An 8794-nucleotide genomic window follows, 5' to 3' on the forward strand; every position below is an offset into this window, starting at 1 on the left:
TATATGAAGGATACTATTAGTAATTCCATTTTGTAGATGACTGAACAACAGAGAAAGCAAACAGTGTTTGGAAAATGTGATTACTATTTTAAATTTGATACATATAGATACAGATATGTGGTACTTAATGACATTAATACTCAGATGTTGAGGTGTGTTTCAATCTTAGCTAAACAGATGGAAAATATAAAACTACTGTGATGATGTTGTACAACCATATTCCTGTTACACCCAACATAGTTGAGCATTCTGTACAATATTCTGCACAACAGGAGGCAATGAGAATAAACTTTAAACGGAAAGTCACGAGGGAAAGAAATGGGACGGAGCAAATGAGAATAAAGTTGGTTAGAGAAGAAATCACAAATTCGAAAAATTGTAATAAGTGTACATATTTCTTGACTAAAATTGCTTAAGTTTTTTTTTTGATTCATCTTCATTTTGCAATCCAATATAACCGCATGGGTATTTCTCATCTAACATGTGTAAAAAAATGAAATATAAATTAGGCAAAAAAGTAGTGAAAAAACTCAGAAAGTGTTGGAATGTGATATGGATAAAGTAATCTGATTTTTAAGAAATATGCATTGAAATTGCAAAAACATACAACTGTAGAACCTATCCTACTAGTGTGATATTATTTATAAATAAATTAGTAGAAAAATTGCATGTGACATGGTTTCAATAGTTTGTTGAGCCATAAATTATTCCTATATGGTGTTAACACCATTCTCCTCATATCGCATATCTCCCCATTATAAATGCAGGTAGATTAGAACTCAGAAGCCAATGATGAGAAACCAGACAATAACAATTTTTCTCCTGCTGGGACTGACCGATGACCCACAACTGAAGGTTGTGATTTTTTTTTTTAATTAACTTTTATTAAGCTTCAAGTGAACATTTACAAATCCAATAAATCTGTCACATGTAAGTTTACATACATCTTACCCCCTTCTCCCACTTGCTCTCCCCCTATTGAGTTAACCCTTTCAGTCTCTCGTTTCGTGACAATTTTGCCTGCTTCCCTCTCTCTCTATCTTCCCATCCCCCCCTCCAGTCAAGAGTTGCCAACACACTCTCAAGTGTCCACCTGATATAATTAGCTCACTCTTCATCAGCAGCTTTCTCCCCCACGCTGACCAGTGCTTTTCATGTCTGATGAGTTGTCTTCGGGGATGGTTCCTGTCCTGTGCCAACAGAAGGTCTGGGGAGCATGGCCGCCGGGATTCCTCTAGTCTCAGTCAGACCATTAAGTATGGTCTTTTTATGAGAATTTGGGATCTGCATCCCACTGATCTCCAGCTCCCTCAGGAGTTCTCTGTTTTGCTCCCTGACAGGGCAGTCATCGATTGTGGCCGGGCACCAACTAGTTCTTCTGGTCTCAGGATGATGTAGGTCTCTGGTTCATGTGGCCCTTTCTGTCTCTTGGGCTCTTAGTTGTTGTGTGACCTTGGTGTTCTTCATTTTCCTTTGCTCCAGGTGGGTTGAGACCAATTGATGCGTCTTAGATGGCCGCTTGTTAGCATTTAGGACCCCAGATGCCACATTTCAAAGTGGGATGCAGAATGATTTCATAATAGAATTATTTTGCCAATTGACTTAGAAGTCCCCTCAAACCATGTTCCCCAGACCCCCGCCCCTGCTCTGCTGACGTTTGAAGCATTCATTTTATCCCGGAAACCTCTTTGCTTTTAGTCCAGTCCAATTGGGCTGACCTTCCTTGTATTGAGTGTTGTCTTTCCCTTCACCCAAAGCAGTTCTTATCTACTGATTGATCAATAAAAAACCCTCTCCCTCCCTCCCTCCCTCCCCCCTTCGTAACCACAAAAGTATGTGGTGTTCTCAGTTTTTTCTATTTCTCCAGATCTTATAATAGTGGTCTTACACAATATTTGTCCTTTTGCCTCTGACTGATTTCGCTCAGCATAATGCCTTCCAGGTTCCTCCATGTTATGAAATGTTTCACAGATTCGTCACTGTTCTTTATCGATGCGTAGTATTCCATTGTGTGAATATACCACAATTTATTTAGCCATTCATCCATTGACGGACACCTTGGTTGCTTCCAGCTTTTTGCTATTGTAAACAGAGCTGCAATAAACATGGGTGTGCATATATCTGTTGGTGTGAAGGCTCTTGTATCTCTAGGGTATATTCCGAGGAGTGGGATTTCTGGGTTGTATGGTAGTTCTATTTCTAACTGTTTAAGATGACGCCAGATAGATTTCCGAAGTGGTTGTACCATTTTACATTCCCACCAGCAGTGTATGAGAGTTCCAATCTCTCCGCAGCCTCTCCAACATTTATTATTTTGTGTTTTTTGGATTAATGCCAGCCTAGTTGGTGTGAGATGGAATCTCATCGTAGTTTTAATTTGCATTTCTCTAATGCCTAATGATCGGGAGCATTTTCTCATGTATCTGTTGGCTGCCTGAATATCTTCTTTAGTGAAATGTGTGTTCATACCCTTTGCCCACTTCTTGATTGGGTTGTTTGTCTTTTTGTGGTTGAGTTTTGACAGAATCATGTAGATTTTAGAGATCAGGCGCTGGTCTGGGATGTCATAGCTGAAAATTCTTTCCCAGTCTGTAGGTGGTCTTTTTATTCTTTTGGTGAAGTCTTTAGATGAGCATAGGTGTTTGATTTTTAGGAGCTCCCAGTTATCTGGTTTCTCTTCATCATTTTTGGTAATGTTTTGTATTCTGTTTATGCCCTGTATTAGGGCTCCTAGGGTTGTCCCTATTTTTTCTTCCATGATCTTTATCGTTTTAGTCTTTATGTTTAGGTCTTTGATCCACTTGGAGTTAGTTTTTGTGCATGGTGTGAAGTATGGGTCCTGTTTCATTTTTTTGCAAATGGATATCCAGTTATGCCAGCACCATTTGTTAAAAAGACCGTCTTTTCCCCAATTAACTGACACTGGTCCTTTGTCAAATATCAGCTGCTCATACATGGATGGATTTATATCTGGATTCTCAATTCTGTTCCATTGGTCTATGTGCCTGTTGTTGTACCAGTACCAGGCTGTTTTGACTACTGTGGCTGTATAATAGGTTCTGAAATCAGTAGAGTGAGGCCTCCCACTTTCTTCTTCTTTTTCACTAATGCTTTGCTTATCCGGGGCTTCTTTCCCTTCCATATGAAATTAGTGATTTGTTTCTCTATCCCCTTAAAATATGACATTGGAATTTGGATCGGAAGTGCGTTATATGTATAGATGGCTTTTGGTAGAATAGACATTTTTACTATGTTAAGTCTTCCTATCCATGAGCAGGGTGTGTTTTTCCACTTAAGTATGTCCTTTTGAATTTCTTGTAGTAGAGCTTTGTAGTTTTCTTTGTATAGGTCTTTTACATCCTTGGTAAGATTTATTCCTCAGTATTTTATCTTCTTGGGGGCTACTGTGAATGGTATTGATTTGGTGATTTCCTCTTCGGTGTTCTTTTTGTTGATGTAGAGGAATCCAAGTGATTTTTGTATGTTTATTTTATAACCTGAGACTCTGCCAAACTCTTCTATTAGTTTCAGTAGTTTTCTGGAGGATTCCTTAGGGTTTTCCATGTATACGATCATGTCATCTGCCAATAGTGATAGCTTTACTTCCTCCTTGCCAATCCGGATACCCTTTGTTTCTTTGTCTAGCCTAATTGCCCTGGCTAGGACTTCAAGTACGATGTTGAATAAGAGCGGTGATAAAGGGCATCCTTGACTGGTTCCCGTTCTCAAGGGAAATGCTTTCAGGTTCTCTCCATTTCGAGTGATACTGGCTGTTGGCTTTGCATAGATGCCCTTTATTATGTTGAGGAATTTTCCTTCAATTCCTATTTTGGTAAGAGTTTTTATCATAAATGGGTGTTGAACTTTGTCGAATGCCTCTTCAGCATCTATTGATAAGATCATGTGGTTTTTATCTTTTGTTTTATTTATGTGATGGATTACATTAATGGTTTTTCTGATATTAAACCAGCCTTGAATACCTGGTATAAATCCCACTTGATCAGTGTGAATTATTTTTTTGATGTGTTGTTGGATTCTATTGGCTAGAATTTTGCTGAGGATTTTTGCATCTATGTTCATGAGAGATATAGGTGTATAATTTTCTTTTTTTGTAATGTCTTTACCTGGTTTTGGTATCAGGGAGATGGTAGCTTCATAGAATGAGTTGGGTAGTATTCCGTCTTTTTCTATGCTTTGAAATACCTTCAGTAGTAGTGGTGTTAAATCTTCTCTGAAGGTTTGGTAGAACTCTGCAGTGAAGCCGTCTGGGCCAGGACTTTTTTTTGTTGGAAGTTTTTTGATTACCGTTTCAATCTCTTTTTTTGTTATGGGTCTATTTAGTTGTTCTACTTCTGAATGTGTTAGTTTAGGTAGGTAGTGTTTTTCCAAGAATTCATCCATTTCTTCTAGGTTTTCAAATTTGTTAGAGTACAATTTTTCGTAGTAATCTGAAATGATTCTTTTAATTTCATTTGGTTCTGTTGTGATGTGGTCCTTCTCGTTTCGTATTTGGGTTATTTGTTTCCTTTCCTGTATTTCTTTAGTCAGTCTAGCCAATGGTTTATCAATTTTGTTAATTTTTTCAAAGAACCAGCTTTTGGCTTTGTTAATTCTTTCAATTGTTTTTCTGTTCTCTAATTCATTTAGTTCAGCTCTAATTTTTATTATTTGTTTTCTTCTGGTGCCCGATGGGTTCTTTTGTTGCTCACTTTCTATTTGTTCAAGTTGTCGGGACAGTTCTCTGATTTTGGCTCTTTCTTCTTTTTGTATGTGTGCATTTATCGATATAAATTGGCCTCTGAGCACTGCTTTTGCTGTGTCCCAGAGGTTTTGATAGGAAGTGTTTTCATTCTCGTTGCATTCTATGAATATCCTTATTCCCTCCTTGATGTCTTCTATAACCCAGTCTTTTTTCAGGAGGGTATTGTTCGTTTTCCAAGTATATGATTTCTTTTCCCTAGTTTTTCTGTTATTGATTTCTAGTTTCATTGCCTTGTGGTCTGAGAAGATGCTTTGTAATATTTCGATGTTTTGGACTCTGCAAAGGTTTGTTTTATGACCTAATATGTGGTCTATTCTAGAGAATGTTCCATGTGCATTAGAAAAAAAAGTATACTTTGGAGCAGTTGGGTGGAGAGTTCTGTATAAGTCAATGAGGTCAAGTTGGTTGATTGTTGTAAGTAGGTCTTCCGTGTCTCTATTGAGCTTCTTACTGGATGTCCTGTCCTCCGAATGTGGTGTGTTGAAGTCTCCTACTATAAATGTGGAGGTGTCTATCTCACTTTTCAATTCTGTTCAAATTTGATTTGTGTATCTTGTAGCCCTGTCATTGGGTGCATAAATATTTAATATGGTTATGTCTTCCTGATCAATTGTCCCTTTTATCATTATATAGTGTCCTTCTTTATCCTTTGTGGTGGATTTAAGTCTAAAGTCTATTTTGTCAGAAATTAATATTGCTACTCCTCTTCTTTTTTGCTTATTGTTTGCTTGATATATTTTTTTCCATCCTTTGAGTTTTAGTTTGTTTGTGTCTCTAAGTCTAAGGTGTGTCTCTGGTAGGCAGCATAGAGATGGATCTTGTTTCTTTATCCAGTCCGTGACTCTCTGTCTCTTTATTGGTGCATTTAGTCCATTTACATTCAGTGTAATTATAGATAAATAAGTTTTTAGTGCTGTCATTTTGATGCCTTTTCATGTGTGTTGTTGACCATTTCATTTTTCCACATACTTTTTTGTGCTGAGACATTTTTCTTAGTAAATTGTGAGATCCTCATTTTCATAATGTTTAACTTTATGTTAGTTGAGTCGTTACATGTTTTCTTGGCTTTTTTCTTGAGTTATGGAGTTGATATTCCTTTTTGTGGTTACCTTATTATTTACCCCTATTTTCTAAGTAAAAACCTAACTTGTATCGTTCTATATCGCCTTGTATCACTCTCCGTCTGGCAGTTCAATGCCTCCTGTATTTAGTCCCTCTTTTTGATTATTGTGATCTTTTGCCTATTGACTTCCATGATTCCCTGTTATGTGCATTATTTTATTTATTTATTTATTTTTTAGAATTAATCTTAATTTGTTTGTTTTTGTGCTTTCCCTATTTGAGTTGATATCAGGACGTTCTGTTTTGTGACCTTGTATTGTGCTGGTACCTGATATTATTGGTCATCTGACCAAACAATCTCCTTTAGCATTTCTTGTAGCCTTGGTTTGGTGTTTGCAAATTCTCTAAACTTGTGTTTATCTGTAAATATCTTAATTTCTTCTTCATATTTCAGAGAGAGTTTTGTTGGATAGATGATCCTTGGCTGGCAGTTTTTCTCCTTCAGTGTTCTGTATACGTCGTCCCATTCCCTTCTTGCCTGCATGATTTCTGCTGAGTAGTCTGAACTTATTCTTATTGATTCTCCCTTGAAGGAAACCTTTCTTTTCTCCCTGGCTGCTTTTAAAATTTTGTTTATCTTTGGTTTTGGCAAGTTTGATGATAATATGTCTTGGTGTTTTTCTTTTTAAATCAATCTTAAATGGGGTTCGATGAGCATCCTGGATAGATATCCTTTCATCTTTCATGATGTCAGGGAAGTTTTGTGTCAGGAGTTCTTCCACTATTTTCTCTGTGTTTTCTGTCCCCCCTCCCTGTTCTGGGACTCCAATCACCCGCAAGTTATCCTTCTTCACAGAGTCCCACATGATTCTTAGGGTTTCTTCATTTTTTTTAATTCTTTTATCTGATTTTTTTTCAGCTATGTTGGTGTTGATTCCCTCGTCCTCCAGATGTCCCAGTCTACATTCTAATTGCTCGAGTCTTCTCCTCTGACTACCTATTGCGTTGTCTAATTCTGTAATTTTATTGTTAATCTTTTAGATTCCTACATGCTGTCTCTCTATGGATTCTTGCAACTTGTTAATTTTTCCACTATGTTCTTGAATAATCTTTTTGAGTTCTTCAACAGTTTTATCAGTGTGTTCCTTGACTTTTTCTGCAGTTTGCCTTATTTCGTTTGTGATGTCTTAAAGCATTCTGTAAATTAGTTTTTTATATTCTGTATCTGATAATTCCAGGATTTTATCTTCATTTGGGAAAGGTTTTGATTCTTTTGTTTGGGGGGTTGGAGAAGCTGTCATGGTCTGCTTCTTTATGTGGTTTGATGTGGACTGCTGTCTCCGAGCCATCACTGGGAAACTAGTTTTTCCAGAAAATCCGCTGACTGGTACGCTGGCTCCTGGCTCTGAAAACAATCGCTGTCTCCCCGTATTTGTTCGTTCTCCGTCTCTAAATCTGTGTTTGTTGTTCAGAGTTCATAGATTGTTATGTATGTGATCGATTCACTTGTTTTTCCGAGTCTTTGTTGCAAGAGAGATCCACGGTAGCGTCCACCTAGTCCGCCATCTTGGCCCCACCTCTGTACTTGCTACTTTCATTTCATCTGCGTATAGATCTTGCCCTTTGAAGATTTTCTGCAATTATTCTGCCTTGGAGTACCTGCATGTCATTTGCCAAGTTCACCTTCTTCAGATGATGATGGGTGGTCCTCAGCACAAGAGCCGCCTTCAGAATCTTCTCTAGAGAAAGAGCTCTGGGAGGAAGGGATATGCAGAGAAGCAGAGATAAGGTGGCAGCGGGTGAAGGTAGTGATTTTTATCTTTTTATTTCTCACCTACATATTGAGTGTAACTGGGAACCTGACAATCATCTCCCTCACCTTCATGTATTCTCACCTTAAAACTGCCGTGTACTTTTTCTTGCAAAATTTCTCCTTCTTAGAAATCTCCTTTACATCTGCTTGCATTTACAGATACCTCTACAACATATCAACGGGTGACAGGACAATCACATATGATAATTGCGCTATTCAATTTTTTTTACTGACCTCTTCGGTGTAACAGAATTTTTTCTTCTGGCCACCATGTCCTATGACCGATATGTAGCCATCTGCAAACCCCTACATTATGTGACCATCATGAACAACAAGGTCTGTAGAAGACTCATCTTGTATTGCTGGACAGCTGGCTTGTTGATCATACTCCCACAACGAAGCCTGGGCCTAAATCTAGAATTTTGTGACTCTAATGTCATTGACCATTTTGCTTGTGATACATCCCCTCTCCTAAAGATCTCATGCTCAGAAACATGGCTCATAGAGCAGGTGGTCATAGTTTGTGCTGTGTTGACCTTTATCATGACCCTTATATGTGTTGTCCTGTCCTATGTATACATCATCAAGACCATTCTTCAATTCCCTTCTGCCCAGCAAAGGAAAAAGGCATTTCCTACCTGCTCTTCCCACATGATTGTGGTTTCCATCACCTATGGCAGCTGCATCTTCATCTATGTCAAACCTTCAGCAAAGAATTCAGTGGCCATTAATAAGGGTGTGATGGTGCTCACTACGTCCATTGCCCCCGTGCTGAACCCCTTCATTTATACCCTGAGGAACAAGCAAGTAAAAGAAGCCTTCAATGACTCAATCAAAAGGATTGCATTGTTCTTAAAGAAATAAATTTGCTGATGTAGAGCGATCACATTTTTAACTAAAAGGTGACTAGTCCTTAAAAGTGTGTGTGTGTATATATATATATTTTTAAGGTTTTGGTTCTTTGCTTTCCTGGAAAGGAATCTGTTTCAGGATAACATTTCTCAATAAGAAAATATAATGCATTTTTAAGAAGCAAAATAATGACTTCACATTTAAATAAGCCTTGGCAAAGCTGCAAACAAAACAAAATTATATAAACAGATTCAGTGAGTTTATTATATATTTTGGATCCACTCATTGTGCTCATTGCCTTTCCA

The 8794-nt window shown here is 37.8% G+C and overlaps 1 pseudogene; it reads left to right on the top strand.

The window, feature by feature from the left end:
* Window positions 1-504: 504 nt before the first annotated feature.
* On the top strand, window positions 505-8501 carry LOC100659779 (olfactory receptor 6C2-like; annotated as a pseudogene).
* Window positions 8502-8794: the final 293 nt, after the last annotated feature.

The sequence above is a fragment of the Loxodonta africana genome, chromosome 4 (assembly GCF_030014295.1).
Source record: "Loxodonta africana isolate mLoxAfr1 chromosome 4, mLoxAfr1.hap2, whole genome shotgun sequence".
Taxonomy (NCBI): Eukaryota; Metazoa; Chordata; class Mammalia; order Proboscidea; family Elephantidae; genus Loxodonta; species Loxodonta africana.